This window comes from Chelonia mydas, chromosome 7, assembly GCF_015237465.2.
Source record: "Chelonia mydas isolate rCheMyd1 chromosome 7, rCheMyd1.pri.v2, whole genome shotgun sequence".
In the NCBI taxonomy this organism is placed as follows: domain Eukaryota; kingdom Metazoa; phylum Chordata; order Testudines; family Cheloniidae; genus Chelonia; species Chelonia mydas.
The window spans coordinates 90,262,053-90,280,377 of NC_057853.1; positions in this window are offsets into that span (position 1 = coordinate 90,262,053).

The window sequence follows — 18,325 nt, forward strand, 5'->3', positions numbered from 1 at the left end:
TCCCTGCCTTCCAGAAATAGGTATGGCTCATCAGCTCCACAAGGTATGATGCAAGCCTTATTTACAAAGTGAGTTCAGTGGGTCTCTCTCATTTCTGGCTTGCAGAAAAGACTGCTCTGGAGGCTAAACAAACACTGCCACAGAGGCAGCTCAGTCCTCTGAATAAGCCCTCTTCAGCCAGTAAAAGATGGTCAGTCGTTTCTCCATGCCACAACTTATTCTTTCCATGTGCACCACTTTCATCCCAGTATTTATGCCAGTTTTGAGCAGTCCACTCTATTTTGAAATTTTAGATCAAAATAGCAAATCTCATATTTACTAAGAGCAATAATATAAATGATTTACTTAAGCAGCAATAGGTTGAATTATTTGGGGGAGCCTACAAAAAATAGCCCATCTTAATTAAATATCCACGCTCACAGAAAAGCTTAAACTGTCTTCAAAAATGGCCTCTTTAGGAAAGAGAGCGATGCATTGTTACATTCAGTGTAGCTGCATCTCTATTTCATTGCCATGGTAATTACTATGGTAACAGTTGAAACGATGGCCACGTAAACCAGATAGTACATAATTAAATTGCAACATAAACTGAAAAAAGATTATGCCAAGGCCTTCATTTTGGGTGTTTTAATTAATGCACAGTTAGAGGTCAGATAGGGCTGTATAGATTCTTATAATCTTGTTTAAAAAATCAGAATATAAAATAAATGTGATTAAACATACAGAATTAACTACAAATTCTTCAGAAATATACTATTCAGAGAAAATTAAATTCTAGAGACAGAGAAATTTAAAGTTGTTAAAGTTCATTGATAAATTAGGTAATCTCCTTTTGCATTCCTATATTCCAAGAAACAGAATCCTATCATTTGAAAACTCTTATGTAATCTCACTAGATTCTAAAATGCTAAAAGTATGAGCAGGTCTTAGTGGCCAAACACCCTTAATTGTGTGCTAGCCCATTGCTGATTTTTACTCAGTTATTTTGTCAGGGGTACGATTTATCAAGATTTAGCCCCACACACTAGTTATGTAAGGGCACGGCTACACTTGCACATGTAGAGCACTGTGAGTTAAACCAGCCCTCGGAGAGCGCAGTTGGGAAAGCGCTGCAGTGTGTCCGCACTGTCAGATTCAAGTGCACTGGTGTCACCACATTAGCAGCTCTTTCAAAACCACAGAGAAAAGTGCTTTGTGGTAGCTATCCCAGCATGCAAGTGGCTGCAACATGCTTTTCAAATGGGGGGGTGGGGTGGAGTGTGACAGGGAGCGTGTTGTGTGTATTTGGAGGGAGAGAGAGTGGGTTTTTGGGGGGCTGAGAGCATGTCAGCATGCTGTCTTGTAAGTTCTGACAGCAGCAGACCCCCCTTCCCCCCACCTCTCTCTCTCTCACACAGCAAGCAGCATTCCACACTAATGGTTGCTTTGTCCCAGAGCAGATAAGCATGCTGGCTGTCAGAAACAGAGCTTTGAAAGGGCATATCCACATTCCTACAGCCGAGTTCAAAGCAATGACAAGAGTGGCCACTTGACTTAAGAGGATTATGTGATGTTCCAGAGGCCGATTAGAGCGCAGTAATGCAACACCTTGTTCACACTGACGCTGGGGCATTTCAGCCGAGGCGCAGCAAGCGTTATGCTTCTCGTGGAGGTGGATTACCAGGAGCGCTCCAGCTGCAGAGTCCAGGCGCTCTAAGTGCCTTGCCAGTGTGGACGGGTTGTGAGTTAGGGCACCTGGGGCTGCTTTAGTGCGTTCTAACTTGCAAGTATAGCCAAGCCCTAAGAAATGTATGTAGAAATGCTGTATTCCTACTTTTGATTCTGATTGCATGCTGCATTACTGATAAGCCATGGGGTATTACCTCTGCTTTCTATTGCAGCCACCTCCTCTCCCATTTTACAATACTGCCTCTGCTCCCTTGCAGGGTTGTCTTTTGACACTTAGTAAACTATTTACAATTGATCCTTCAAAGGAGCGTGAAATTGGAAGTTATTTGTTGTGTGAAGAGTTTTGGGGCCTGACCCACTCTCTTTCCGTTCCACCTCAGCCCTTTTACCCTGCTCTTGTGGTATAAAGAAGGTGAAAATGGCCCTGGGTAAATACATAAGGGTATGTCCACACTGGCAAGTTTCTGCACTACAAGTTATACCACTTTTATTAAAATGCTGGAATTACACCACTGTCGCGTGTCCACACTGTGCTCCTTGTGATGCTGGAGCGCATCCACATTATCAGCTCTTGCACCAGCAAAGACAGCAGTGCATTGTGGTAGCCATCCTACTGTGCAACTGGCTGCAGGGTGCTTTGGGAAGGGTTTGCAAAGGGCAGGCACAGTGTCACATGATGCAGGTTTCTCAATCCCATAGTTCCAGGGGCATCCTACTACATTGCCAGCTGCTTTCCAACTAAAGGGCGGGGGGAGGGGGAGGGGCAGAGTTTGTGACAGGGAGTGTGTGTATGTAAAGAGGGGGTAGAAAGACAGTGTGTTTTGGGGGACAGAGAGTGTGTCAGCATGCTGAGTTCAGACAGTATCAGGAAGCAACCAGTCCTGAGGCAGGGGGAGGGGGAAACCCCAACATCACACACACCTGCCTCCTGTTCAACAGCACGAGCATTCCACGTTAACGGTTTGCTTTATGTCCTGGGGCAGATCAGCACAGCCCACAATGGGTGTCAGAAATGGTGCTTTGAAAGGGGAGGGGCGCATGTCTCCAGAGCAGCCAAGTTCAAAACAGTCAGTAGAGCGGTCACTTGAGGCATTATGGGACAGCTCCAGAGGCCAATTACAGGGCAGAAAGCAATCAAGTGTCTACACGGGCAATAGAGCACTGGAGCCTCTGTGCAAATAGCCTTATGACGCTCGTTGAGGTGATTTTTTTGCAGTGCTGCAACTGAGGAGTTTCTGCGCAGAAAGTGGCTTGGCAGGGTGTACATGTCTGCAGTTTGAGCACAAACAGCTGCTTTACTGCGCAGAAACTTGCCAGTGTAGACAAGCCCTAAATGTACAGGCTCTCACTGGATGGTGTGGAGCTACCAGAATAGCTCTGATTGTATGAGAAGTTACCACAGTATTTACAGGTGAAAAAGACTGGACAGGTTATCCATTCCACCTACCTCCCAGCCCCCACCATAAGGGGCATGCCAGAGACAGGAGGAAGCATGGGCCTTAGGGAACTTTTAAGTCAGGGCAGGTCTACGCTAGAAGCGCTACAGCAGCACAGTGGCAGCAATGCGGTTGCGCCACTGTAGCACGTCTAGTGAAGACGCTCTGTGCTGATGAGAGAGTATCTATCCCCCCCACATCCCGATATAGCGCTGGCATGGACAGCGCTTAGGTCGCTGTAACTTGTGTTGCTCGGGGCGTGCTTTTTTCACATCCCTGAGTGACATAAGTTATATCGACTGAAGCAGTAGTGTAGACCTGCCCTTGCAGTGGGAATTCCAGTATTTCTGAGGTTGCTCTAATTCACACTGGAGGATGGTTGGATAGGCCTCTGGCAAGGCAAGCTAAGAATTAAGGCAGTGCAAAGGTGGTTTAAATTCTGCTTTGTTCCTCACTCCATTACTACTCTCAGTACAAGAATTGAACAATATGGAATTAAGCCCATTTTATTCACTGATTGAATTTAGTTTCCAATTAAGTGTGAAATGAAAATTATCTAAATCCCTCCAAGTACAAATTTCAACACACCCTAAATTTAGTCAACGTATACTTTTGTTTCACACTACTACTTAGGCCTAGTCTATACGACGGACCTAGGTCAACCTAAGGCAGCTTCCATCGACCTAATTCTATAAGCGTCTACACTACAGTGTTGCTCCCACTGATGTAAGTCGCCCATTACACCACCTAATAACTCTACCTCTGCAAGCATTATAGCATTAGGTCAATGTAGTTAGGTCAACGCAGTATCAGTGTACACACTGCATTGACTGTTCTGGCTGTCAGCCCCAGCTGGCTGACAGGCCGGAGCCCAGATGCCCGCCATGCTCTGGGCCGTCAGTGCCCCACAATGTCCCACACTGTCAGTTAAATCAATGGACGCGCTCCTGGTGAGGACGTGTCCTGCCAACAGAAGGAGGGTAGTGTGGACATGAAAAAAGCGATTTTAATTACTGTGGTGGCTGTACGTCGACATAACTTAAGTTGACTTAATTTTGTAGTGTAGACTTGCCCTACGCATTTATATGTAAGAGTGTATATGAAATGGGTCTCTTCAACCACAATAATTGCTGGAAATGCTTCGGGGAACACTGAATGCTGGATGATGGAATACATATGCTCTGGCAATGGTGATTACCTACTTTAAAATAAGATCTTTGCACAATAAGATATTTTACACTAATCTCTGACATGATGTTTTGGCAAAACAAAGATAATGTACCATAGATTAACACTGATGGAAATGCCCTGGATGAACTAATAGGTCTTTTGTATCTCTAATTTCTCAGACTGTACTGGCATAATAAATATACTTTTACACATCTATAAGCGCTTGACAGATGAGAATCTCACATACTTTGCAAAAATTAATTCATTAAGTTTCACCACTAGCTAAGTATTATCTTTACTTTATAGATGGAGAGATTTAAAAGCTAATAGATTTGCCCAAGGTCACACAGGAGATCAATTGCAGTGTGAAAGGATATCCACTCCACACAACGCCTGAGGAGGCGAAAAAAGGGCCAAATAACCTGGGAGGCTGCTCCGGAGGAGAGCTAGGGCTGATAAGCTCTAATTGATGATGAAGACCAGCTGAGCAGGGCAGGCTGCGCTAGTATAAACCAGAAAGTACAGTAAGGAGGGACTGCAAGGAGGAGCTCTGCAGTCACTCCCTAGAGAGGAGGGGAGTGGCTAGGATCAAAGAGGAGTTCTAGGGGGATAGTAGGCCCTGGGATCCTGCCTTGGACTACAACCTCTGGCAAGAAGCTGAGAGGGGGAAGTTGTGGACACTTCAGCAGTAACCTAAGGGTGGGCCACAAGATTGAGAAGGTAGGAAGGAGCTCCAGGGAAAACAGCAAAAGAGTTGGATTTTGAGCAGACTGTGATTGCTGGGCATAGCATCCCTGGGCTGGAACCTGGAGTAGTGGTTGGGCCTGGGTTCCCTCTCCTGGCCACTGGGAAGGTGACACAGACTGGGCAGTGGATCTGATTTCTATACCTGTAATTTAACAAGACTGTCCTTCTCAATTTCTACCCTGATAATCACTTTACCCCTTGTTGTATCTCAGTTTGTATCCTGGGAATACATTTTCAGTGCTTCTAGTTGTCCCCTATCTTATCCACAGTTTAAATGGATCATAAGACCTATCTTAGACACATTGTCAGCTATAATATTCAAAACTGACTATCTTTAAAAAGTCCTTGGTCTGATAGAGGACCTTGTGATTAATATATCCTTGTATGGTACTTAACATGAAGGGATAGAATATGCACTTTAATTAAACAATAATTGATCCCTACTAAATAAATGGAGCTGCGCATCATAAATAATATATTCAAAGAACAAGATGAAATTAGTATCAAAAATACAGTTAATTTTGATCTATTTCTGAGACAATTCATATGACAAAAATGGATTCATGGTGTCTTGTTTTCGCTACTGTTCTCACTTTAATTCTGGGAGTGAAACATCAGAATTGTAATGAATAATGGAGCATACGAAAGAGGAGGAATGCATTAAGATAGTACAATAGGGCTACTTAAAAGAAAAAAAATGGAGGTAAGACACATTCAATCATGCTAAGGTTACGCAATACAATGGAAGATCTTGTATATGTATGTATGCCCCTTGCTCTAATGTAGCGAGGTAGGAAGTAAGTGACATCTTTACGGGGTTTTTTAAATAAAAACATGTCAATGCTATTTATAACCCAAATTAAAATGCAAAGCCAAATAAAACTTTCTATTTAGAACTGAACTGATCACTTGTAACCTAAATGTATCTCTGAGGCATGTTTAGACATAAAGGCTTTAGCCTACTATGACTAACTCCAGGATATTCTAAGATCCCAAAGCACTACTTTGAAAAGTGTTGCTTTGTTTAGGACATAGCAATCTCAAAAAATAAATTTATATAACTAATAGAAATTAAGTGATGTAATGCTGGACCCTGTGTACAGGTGATCCCTGCTGCTTTCTTAAATACAGTATCTGCTATTGTACCCAAGACCTGATCCTCCTAAGTTCCTCCTGCAAACAGCTACAGTGTTTTATTACTTTCCTTTTTCCATCTTTTCCTCAAGATGCTAAGGAAACAACTCTTTTCGCTATTTTCTATATGCCTGCACTTCACCTCTTGCTAGGAAATAGTTTTTCAATCATACAGATAAAGATGTCTCTTCTGTTGAAGTAAACCAGTCACAATCAGCAGCATCAGCATCTATTGATGGCAATAACGAATAAGGTTTCTCCTTTCCAAAACCCATTTTCTGTACAAAAAATTTCACACAGCTTAACACCTGACTGCTGTCTGGTACGTACTATCAAGAACTTTCTTTGTGCATTCATCCATTAAGTAAACATTACATAAATACAAGAATACCATCTATGATATTATTAGAGTATAACTTGTGCAACAGAATCATATAATTTACAGTCTTATTATTATTTGTATTCTGGTAGCATCTGCTATGTGCTAGGTATTTCCCAAACACAAAAAACATTCTATACCTGTTGGAATTATTAATAATATTTTAAATTATTAATATTGATATGGGAAACCACCAAACACTAATTTAACCATAAATTCCTTTATGAAATCCAAAGGCCAAATGGTATTTATACAATTCCTCGAAACATGACTAAAAAGCAATCTACTACATCCAAACATTAATAAAACATTTATAATCATTTGATCTAGATACTTACAAATGGGCTAAATTAGTGGGTGCTTAGACCCATATTGATCAACTCCAGCATGGTCAGGCAAGTATTAGCAATAAACTCTTTAAGAGTTTACTTTTTATATCCTTTAACAAAAAAGTGATTTCACTGCCAATTACTGACTTCAGCTTAAAACCAATTTGAGACAGTTCATCCTTATTTCCAGTCTTGATCCAGATAGGATTTACAACCTCCTTTCTTCCCAAGGCCTTTCCTCCCCTCCTTCTTGCTGTTCAACAGTTTTTCCCATTCCACTTGGGATCACACAGGCTTTAACACTGGTGTGTGGGCTGTGTTGGTTCATTTTATGACAGATTCTCTTTGATTTAAAACCATCTGCAATCACCCCTATTGGTCAGAGGCCTTCTTTTTAGAAACTTCCCCTTATCTCATTAGTTACTTTTTGAACCACACATCCTCCCTACTTTAATCCTTCTGGCCCTATAACTCGTTATTTCCAAGGCCTTCCTTCTACTTGCTAGTCAGGGCATTTCTTTACCACACATATATATTTTTCCTAACCAAACTTAAGCTAACCTTTTAATTCTTTAATTTTATTCTTATCCTACAATACACAAAGAAATTATAATCAAAGAATTGCAATGTATGTTTCTTGAAGGGTTGAGAAGAAGAATAAAAGTGAAAATATTTATTAATACATTGTTTTTTTAAAAATTAAGCTAATCCTCAAGGCATCTCTACCACTATTCATTCTCTGATTTCTTCATCATTACAGTAGAAGTGGGTCTTCAGGGTGCAATGCGAAGAAAGTGTAGTGGGTTTACAGATTGGGTCAGGGATGACATTCCATGTTTAGGGATTGTCAATGAAAACAGTCATTTATATGCTGTGGTGAAACACTTTTCTCCTAGCAGGTGTTTCAGGGTGGGTTACACTCTTCAGTCCAAGCTTGCCAGTTTATCTTCTTGGAAACTTTTGTGATAGTAACCACAAAAAAGTATTTATTGCTTAAGCTGAGCTAAAATGGTATATGGCTTCTTTTTATGAATCTTATTTAATAGTTTTTTTTTTGATTAGCTGGCAGGTGCAGGAATGGAATCAGGATAAAGGTATAGACCTGGTCAAATAAGGTTTCTCAGTTTCCTGACAATTTAGAAAACAATTGAAAAACAAACAAATTGTTTCAGGTAAAAAAAAATGTTTCATCAACCTGAAACAAAATGTTTTGTTTTCAAGCATTTAACATTTGGGTATTTTAAAATAAAATTAAGGGACATTTTGAAAGTTATTTTGAACCAAAAATCAAAATTGTTTCAAAATGAAACTTTCCTTTTTTAATGTTTTAGGGGTTTTTTTAACCAAAACAATTTGGCAAAATTCACACATACATAAAACATTAGGTATTGCCAAATCTCCATGCTTTGCCTGAAAAAATTTAGTGCTAAGAATTTTACCAGCTATATAAAGGAGCAAAACATAGCTTGAATCTTCCCTCACAGAGTAACACTCCCCTTTATCTCCATTACTTCTGTATTCTACTGGGGTATTTTCCAAGTTTATGTTGGATATTATGTCAGTGAGTATAATTAAAAGGACTTCAAAATTGCTAACATTTTTGAGCCTCCTTAAATAGTCAACCAGTCAGGAATTATTTGGCTATGTGAGTTTTGTCCCATTTCTTTCTTCTCCCATATGCATCTAATTTTATTAAATATTTTACAGCATTCCTTTCTTTAACACTTTTAACTTCAGTTCCTCTAGTTCAAAGGACACACGGTCTGCTAGCTAGAGAATGCAGTTCCCAAAATGAGCTAAGCAGGAGCAAATGCCGATTCTTTTTAGAGCAGCAGTAAAGTTCCCTTTACACACACACTTGGATTTGCCTTGCTGGCTCAGTAGAATCTTTGTCTAGATTACAGGATTCATGGCACAAAGAACACATCTTCTTCAAGTGTCCCCAGCTCACTCAACCTCTCAGCCGTTGCCCGAGCCATATTTGGTTCTAAATATCTGAGACACACTTTTTATGAACAACTATACTTGGATAAAGCATATTTAAAATACTTCAAGTACCTTTTCTTTTAAACTGCTATTTTATAAAGTGACATAATGTGGGGTGGCTCAGTTTTTGGGTACTCATCTTGGGATTTAGTAAAGCCAGGCCCCTGTAACGTGTTAGGTTGGGCACCCCAAATCATTAGTTACTCATTAGTGACTTCTAATAGGTCATTCCACAATCAAAAGTCCTTGATGGAGAACCACAAGTGAAGGCCCACTGATGTTACATCTAAACCTTGAGAGCTTTACCTGGAACTTTCATCAATGACACTGCCTCAATGAGTCATGGACTGAGATGTGGTCGTTGATGTTGATGACCTCCAGTCCTTTGAGAGCCTTACGGATTAAATCTGAGGCCTTGAATTAATAATACAAGTCGACTAGAAGCCAGTGGAAATGCAGAGTTACACTTTCATTTAGAAGATCCAAATGCTAACATTTGTGAATGTAATAGGACACCAGCTGTGATCCTTCCAATCACTGGCTACAGGAGAACAAGCTCCTGCCTTAGCAAGAATAAGAGGATTCCAACTACAGTACTTTATTCTCTGGTTGTAATAAAAGTGGCCCATCACATTTTTCTACCAAAATGGCTAATTCTATTCATGTGTTTTCTTTTAAAAAATGAAAGATATTTCCACTTTTGTGTAACTAAAATAAAAACACAATCCCTTATCTTCCAGATGCAAGCATAACAGTTGACTGTCACATTCATAATCACAGTAGGAGTTGAGATGTCCTAAAAAAACGCACTTATTTTATTGGCTTTGTATTGGCTCACAGTGGAGTCCTAAGGAGACTCACAATAGGATGACTCATACATAATTGCTGTCTGAAAACTACAGTTCAGGAAAATCAACCAGAAATCTCACTCTAAGCAGCTGCATCATCACTATAGATGGACATAAGAATGAAATGCAAGCTGCTTTTCTCTCTGTGGAGAGATACATAGGAGACATCTCCAACTCTTAAGAACCTGCAAATGTTTCACAGAGGTAACAAACACAGCCATTAGAAAGGGGCACTCAATTCAGCAGGCAAAATGCTGTCTTTAAAGTCAGAAATATGTTTTTTTAAATTATAGGATTATGTTCCCTAACATTAAAGAAAGCAAGATGTTAATAACAGGGAGAATATTCCCTTTCCTAGAAAATTCATGGTATTCATCAAAATTCTACAGAAAATAGTACTTTAGTACATCTAAATTTTTATATTTCCATATGCTTCCTCTTTGCTTACATTTTTCATCTGTAATGCTTCTCCTTATTACTATTATAAATCTGTATGTGAAATACAATTTGTAATAATTTCAGCTTAGAGTTTTTCTAAATAAAGTATTCAGTAACAAATCAAATCTATGGAGATTCTTGAGCTATTTAGAAATTGCACATTATTTGTGATATGGAAGGTCAAATCAAGTTTTCTAAGTTTACTTTAACTGAACAACATACAGTGAATCAATTAACTTGGTTATAACTTCAAATCTCTTATTGTTGATACTAATTAACAAATCTCATTGACATCTGAGCTAAACGTTGTCTTCTTTATTTTGAAAAATAATGTTAATGCACAGTAGTAGTTTAACATTTCATTTTTGCTGCAAATTACTAAAATTACATGAAATGTTTCCTCAGAAAATCAGAAAAGAGTTAAATATAAATTTTACCTAAACTTACAAAAAGGCAAAATCTATCACTTCACATATTCTTGAATTTTTCCCATTAAAGAAGTTCAAGTTGTATGGAGAATTAAGTAGGAGCTGCTCCATCAGCTATTTTAATAACCATTCATCTCAAATAGATTTAAAATTAGTCTGTCTCAAGAATTGTTTACATATCTGCAAACAACCAAGAGTCTTCAGTTTGTCTCTGTATCTCTAGCCATATCCATCTTCATTTCTTAGATGTATTGGCATCAGAAGAGACTGTAAAGGGAATAACCACCAAATCTAGTAATGCTGATGAGGTAACACCACAATGTTCTCCTGAGAACATTGCTATTTGGAGGATATACTTATGGAAAAAATTGTGTGGTCCACTCTGCGATGCCCAAGTTTGGGGTTCCCATGGATAGGGAGCATTTCTTTTAAAGACAAGAGGAAGGGGGCTACCCAAATAGCTTGGAAGACAGTGCAACTCAGTCCTTGCCCATGTCTAGATTGAATAAAATATAGTTTTACATTATTGTCGTTAGGCAGCATATCTTCCAGTTTGGAGGGTTAGGATCTGATCCAAAGCCCAGTGAGGTTGATAAAAATACTTTGGATAAGGTCTTCAGTGTTTGACTGTTACAGTGAAGTAATAGTATGAAGCATCCCTGAAAATACTACAGTTTTTGTGTACCTTTTGGAATTGTAATTGAGCAAATATAGTATCGCTTTAGAGGGTCTTAAGTGTTTTTCTCTTTTTTCTTGAGACAATCTGATATCACTGTGCAGAAGTACACTGAGAATCACCTGAAGTGAAATATTAAGCATCTGCATGACAATCAGAAAATTTGGAGGGTCTTTTATGCAGGCAGTAAAAGTAAATTTAGCTGGACACACTGAATGGGTGGGTCAGATGTATCCTCATTCATTTCTTCATGTAAACCAGCAAACTAGAGCAAATTGGCCTAACATCTACTTCTGTGGCTCTGTAACTTCAAGCGCCATTTAAAGGATAAAGACATCATATATTTATTTTCAGGATTGTTTTTTAACAAAATATAATGCTCTATTTTAAGTTCATGGAGGATAGGTCCATCAGTGACTATTAGCCAAGAAGGTTAGGGATGCAACCCCATGCTCTAGGTGTCCCTAAACCTCTGACTATCAGAAGCTGGGACAGGATCATTCTATAATTTCCCTGTTCTGTTCATTCCCTGGCACTGGCCACTATTGGAAAACAGGATACTAAGCTAGATGGACCATTAGTAGGACCTGGTATGGCTGATCTTATAAATTCTTATTAATATAAGATAAATAAGAACATAACATTCCTGTAGAGATTACTTGTTGTATTACTGAAAATTACAGTGATTTGATAATGCCAGATATAGCTATGCTGTAATATAGGATCTAGTAATGTATTAGTTTATTCATTTTATGTAAATTTAGTGAGAGGCATGAGGAGAACCTGAAACATGATTTGAAGAAGCAGACTGTAACAGCATGGTCTGCCCTTATAAGGGCTAGGAGGCCTTGGGTTTGCCAGTCTTGTTCAATTAACCCTACCTTCTATGCCTGTGTAAGATGTGGAATTTTAAAGGAGCTCATGCAGGTACAGTAACACTCCTGCTAGGATGATTGGATGTTCCAACCGGGATAGAAGCCTAGGAGGCTGCAGTTGGCCTGAAGAAGCAGCTGGAAGTCAAACTAGATGATCATGACAGTCCCTTCTGACCTGAAAATCTGAGAGTCTATGAGAAGGGGAAACTGGCAGGGTGCTGCAGACACCCCCAGGGGCCACAAGAGGGAACTCATAGGGTGGATGTCCCTTTTACACAGGCAAGGAGCCAGAGTGATATAAAGTGGTCAATGTATGTGAGGAGATGTTAGAGATTCTGAAAGCTAAATTTAGACTACGAGATAGACCATGACCTCAGTAGTCATTTTCTCTGAAATGCTTTCAGTTCCATGCAAAAGTCCAGCTTGGCAGAAGGAACTTCAGAGTCTAATGGGCTGAGAGGCAAAGGATTGTCAAAAATTGGCTAGGAGACAGAAAGCAATAGGATTAAATGATCTGTTTTCATCATGCAAAACGCTAACAGTGGGATGTCTTGACATTCCATGCTAGGTCTTGTGTTGTGTAATACATTTATTAATGATCTGGAAATGGGGGAGTAGGGTGAGTGGCAAGATAGCAAAACTTACAGGTGATACAAAGTTATTTAAATTAATCCGGACATGAGAGGACTGTGAGGAACTTCAGAGAGATCTGAACAAGCTAAGTGATTGGACAACATGATGGCAAATGAAACTGGCTGTTGATAAATGCAATGTAATGCATATTGGAGGAAAAAGTTAAACGACATACTTCTAAATTAACAGTATGAACCCAAGAAAGGGACTTGGGTGTCATTGTAGATAGCTCCGTGAAAACCTCTGCTCAAGGGGAAATTCAATGAAATTAAAAGTTTGGAAACTTGAAATCAATAAAAAGAAACTTTTTTTTTTCCACACGGTGTGGCATTGGCAATAGGTGCCAGAGTTTACAGGAAATCATTGGGACCAAGAACTTGACATGATTAAAAAAAGAGATTGGATGTTAATATGAATATGCAGAACAGCCAGAGTTATAACAAATTTTGTGGAAGCGCTTCAGGACTTAAGCTAATCTAATTGTTAGAGGCCAGGAAGAGACTTAATGTGGGAAGGAGAGTACTTCGTATCTGTCCACTGGGGGTAGGGGGCGGGATTCTTACACCTTTCTCTGAAGCATCTGGTGCTGGCTAGTGTCAAAGACATGATACTGGCTGGGATGGACTTTGGGTCTGATTCACTATGGCAATTCCTTTGCTCGTATGCTCCTATCCCAATAAACGTTTGTCTGTGTAGGAGACAGAGCTTCTTGGAGGTCAGCTCAACACTGTGGAACAGACTCCCACAGGAACTAGGAACCAGCACAAACCTTGCTACCTCATGCTACAAGGGCAAAGTGCACTTCTTTGACCTTATCTTTACTAACACAAACATCTAGCACAGTGCATATATAACTTAGGTTTAAAAAAAATCACCAAAATGCTACTTTCTTGGTCACAGGGCAAGCTGCACTTGAGACCCCTCTCAGCACCTCCAAAATGAACCCGTCAGGCACCAGGCTTGAATTCCTACACCTCGCTCTAGGTAGAACCCCGTAGTCCAGCCACTCTTAGACTGCATCTCTGGGCTGCAACCCCCAGTTCACCAACCATGTTCGGGAGGTCCACTGAGTATGGCACCTGTAAGCTCTTATCCTATGAGGACCTGTGACCAGCGAGCTGATTAAAGTGATTCATATACAACTTCTTCAAAACAAAGCATTATTCATTCACGCACAGATGCAAAGCATGCAGAATAATGGGTAAAAACAAGGAAGTCTATATGAATGGAACTTACCTACTCCTTAATCTTGCCTTGCAAGTTTTGAAAGTTCTTCCTCAGCCCATCTCAGTGCTGGGTGATGCAGACTGCCCTGTTGCCTCATCTGTATGTCTGTCTGCCAGAGACTCATCCCGAGCTGCTGCTGACAACTCACTCAATTTCCCCTGTCCCTTCCTCCTCAGGCCCCCTTCATTCTTAGGTTTGGGCTGGGAAGAGTACAGTTTGCCAGACTGTGGATGCAGCCAAAGAGGGGCATTCTCTACATAAGAACAGCCATACTAGGTCAGATCAATGGTCCATCTAGCCCAGTATCCTGTCTTCCAACAGTGGCCAATGCCAGACGCTCCAGAAAGAATGAACAGAACAGGCAATCATTGAGTGATTCATCCCCTGTTGTCTATTCCCAGCTTCTGGCAAACAGAGGCTAGGGACACTTAGATCATTGGATTGCATCCCTGACCATTTTGGCTAATAGCCATCGATGGACCTACACTCAATGAACTTATCTAGTTCTTTTTTGAACCCTGTTATCTAGTTCTTTTTGGAGATTAGAGTTTTGGCCTTCACAGCATCCTCTGGCAATGAGTTCCAAAGGTTGACTGTGCATTGTGTGAAGAAGTACTTCCTTTTATTTGACAGGTTTCAGAGTAGCAGCCGTGTTAGTCTGTATCCACAAAAAGAAAAGGAGTACTTGCGGCTCCTTAGAGACTAACAAATTTATTTGAGCATAAGCTTTTGTGAGCTACAGCTCACTTCATCAGATGCATTCAGTGGAAAATATGGTGGGGAGGTTTATACACATAGAGAACATGACACAATGGGTGTTACCATACACACTGTAACGAGAAAAGAAAAGGAGTACTTGTGGCACCTTAGGGACTAACAAATTTATTTGAGCATAAGCTTTCGTGAGCTACAGCTCACTTCATCGGATGCCTTCAGTGGCAAATACAGTGGGGAGATTTATATACACAGAGATCTGTGTATATAAATCTCCCCACTGTATTTTCCACTGAAGGCATCCGATGAAGTGAGCTGTAGCTCACAAAAGCTTATGCTCAAATAAATTTGTTAGTCTCTAATGTGCCACAAGTACTCCTTTTCTTTTTGCGAATACAGACTAACACGGCTGCTACTCTGAAACCTGTCCGAATGTCTACACAGTTATTTTTAGTGTGAGCCTCTCGAGCCCGAGTCCATCAACCTGGGCTTGGAGGCTTGTTGCCCCAGGCTGTGTACCCTAACTGTCATCTTGCAGCAAGGAACTCTGGGTCTTGAGACACAGGCAGAATGGGGGGATTTTTTAGAGGAAGACAGAAAGTGGGCATTATAATTTAGTAGTGGTCATTTGTTGTAGGCAAGTTTGATTGTCATCAGATTAAATCACAAATTATTTTTTATTAAAATCTCATGGTGAATTACTGGGTTAGTTATGTTGCATACGAGGTATTTTCCTTTACATTCAAGGGGAAAATATTAATCCTTGTTGATGGCGGGAAGGGAGGAAGCTTGTGGGTAAAATTCCTTCTATACAGTGGGCTGCGAGAAGCCCAGGCTCCAGCCTGAGCTGCTATTTCAAAACACTGTCTATACAGCTGTTTTTAGAGCACTAGCGTGAGCCCTGCTAACTTGAGCCTGTCAACTCAGGCTGCGGGGGCTCACTCCTATTCACTTCAAAATGCTGTGGAGACGTACCCTAAAAGGCTTCATTAGCCAGATAAGCTGGGTCACCCAAAGTAACTGGAGGAATGTTACAAATGTCCACTGATACTTTTGGGGGCAAAAGTTAAATTTCTCATTGCTGAAAGAAGTCCCAAGTGTCTAAAGATCTTGGTATCATGGGTCTTTCCAATCTCCCTCCACTCCCGCACTACTATTGGTAAACCTTCCATGGTGATAAACAAGGTCTAGGAGCACCATGGAGAAATACCCCTTTCTACTGATGAACTACAAGGCTTGGTGGGAGGCAAAAACAATAGGCACATGGGTCCCATTAATGGCCCCAATACAATTTGTAAACTCTAACTATGCAGACCCATTCATAAATTCCTGTGCATTGCCCAGCGTTATGACCTGGGGGGACAGCAACTTCTGGATAGCAGTGCACCCAACAGCCCCAGTGGTTGATCTACCAACATAAGACTAGTTAGCTACTGGTCTATGGCAGTTGGGTGTGGCAAGCTTCCAGATAGTGATGGCCACATGCTTCTCTACTGAGGGCCTCTCTCACAAAGGTGTTCTGCAGTTCCATGGGGAGCATTGCACAGATTTCTAGAAAAGTGGCTTTTGACACTCTGAAGTTCTACCACCACTGCTGGTCTTCCCAGGTCTGCAGCACAATCCTGTGCTACCCGTCAGTCATGTTCATTGCCATGAGGATCATAGTGATAGTTAATGTTTCCTCCATGCTGCCTGGCAGCATTTTGAAAATTGGTGCTGGTTGGCTTACAAAACCCACATAGATGATGAAACAAGAGGAATCATGGGACTACTATAGCAACCCCAAGTATTTCATTGCCTTGTTCTAGGTATCCGAAAATATGCAGCACAAAAAAATAAATGAATCCCAAAATGAATACAGCACAATTAAGGACCAGAATGCTAAGCACTTATTTTGAAACATTGCTGTGCTGTGTGGTTGCAATGACATGAGACAAAAGTACCTTAATCACAGGATAACAATGCAGTGTGTATGCAATGTTTGCTCCACACATGTATCCATGTTAAGTGATCGGCAGGAAAACCCACACAAGTTTCAAGTGTAAATATGTCCTTATGCATGTGCTTAACTTTTCACACATGAGTAGTCTCTGGGATCACACATGTGTAGATTATACATCTGCATAACTGTATGCAGTATAAGGGATCCAAGTAACTTCAGGCTGTCAGCTTTATTACCTTTTTGATGCATTTTAGCAGATAATGCCTTTATTTTTCAGAACATTTTGCTGCTTTATCATTTTAAATAAAAATACATTTTAATATAAAATTCCCTTTTCTTTGAAATGACCTTTCCCAACCTCTCGGTTAATGAAGAAAAATGATATTATATAATACATATTTTAAAGTAATTAAGCTAATTTTAGTATAGGTATACTTAGTTTTAACAAGTTGCCAAGTCCAACTGGCACTGTTATAAAATCACCATTCACTGCCTCATATATGTGCAGTAACCATGGTATCTTTCTACACTATATAAAAGCAGTACCACAAGCACAGCTGAGTGGTAGACACTGAGCTTTTAATGGTACCTACTGTAACTCATTATTTATAATTTTTAATTAATCTATTGATATCTTACTAATAATGAGAGAACAGAACGTTTGTTGTTATTTTCAAGAACTTTGTCCTATTTGCTGCTGATGCCGCTTTATATCATGTGCTCCAGGCACTGCATGTCCTGCTGAGGATAGCTTCCCAGATTCTCCCCCAGTGTACTGATACACAAAGAGTTAGGCAGCATGGTGGGAGCAGAGACTCAAACACAGTTGTGATGACACAAAAGCTGTTGTATGGACACACACTGAATTGCATTTTTTGTAGCCAGTTAAAGTGGCTTTACATCTAACTGGTTACAAAAATATGGTTGAAGTTGTAGTGCATAGCAACTGATAAACTTAGATCTAGACCACAGGCTAAATAGTCCTATCTACAAGACGTGCTCTCTTCTTTGCTATATTTATAGAATCCACCCCCACTCTCAAGACACTACTTTTTTCTTGTTAGGAACAGCTGGTGAAGTATATGGGCTGTTTGATTTCTCAATTATCTCAACATCTATTACTTCAGCTAAATGATGCTTTAAGTTTTCAAAGGCTGCTGGAGATACATTAGATGATCATTGTGTTATTAAAACAAGATGTTTTCCGTCAGTTAAATCTAGAGTTTTACACAAGAAGTGCAGAGTATCTAATCTGAAAAAATGCAAGTGGCTATTCCTCATCTTATTAAACTTAATTAAATGAATGCTATGGTTGGATAGCACTCTAAACTTAGTTTATGGTTGCTCACACAACTTAACTCTGTTCCATTGTACTTACGCATTCCTGTGAAACAGTATTTAATTATAGAGCTCAGAATACTTTTTGCGCAGGTTCCTTGACTCATATAGGGCAGAGTTCCGCTTGGCTTACACACACATGAGCAATATGGGAGAAAGAATGCAAGAAGTCTTCCCCCACATGTCCCATGTAAGGGATGGTGTCACAGGGTATGCTCTTTGTGGGGAGGGGAGGGATCAGAGTAGTGATACCACCGTGGCTAAAGTCTACCAGACCGTTCTTAGGCTGACAGTAGTACGGCCTGTGGGTTGGAGTCTGCCTGACTGCCTGGGGATTTGGGGCTGTGCAGCCTAATG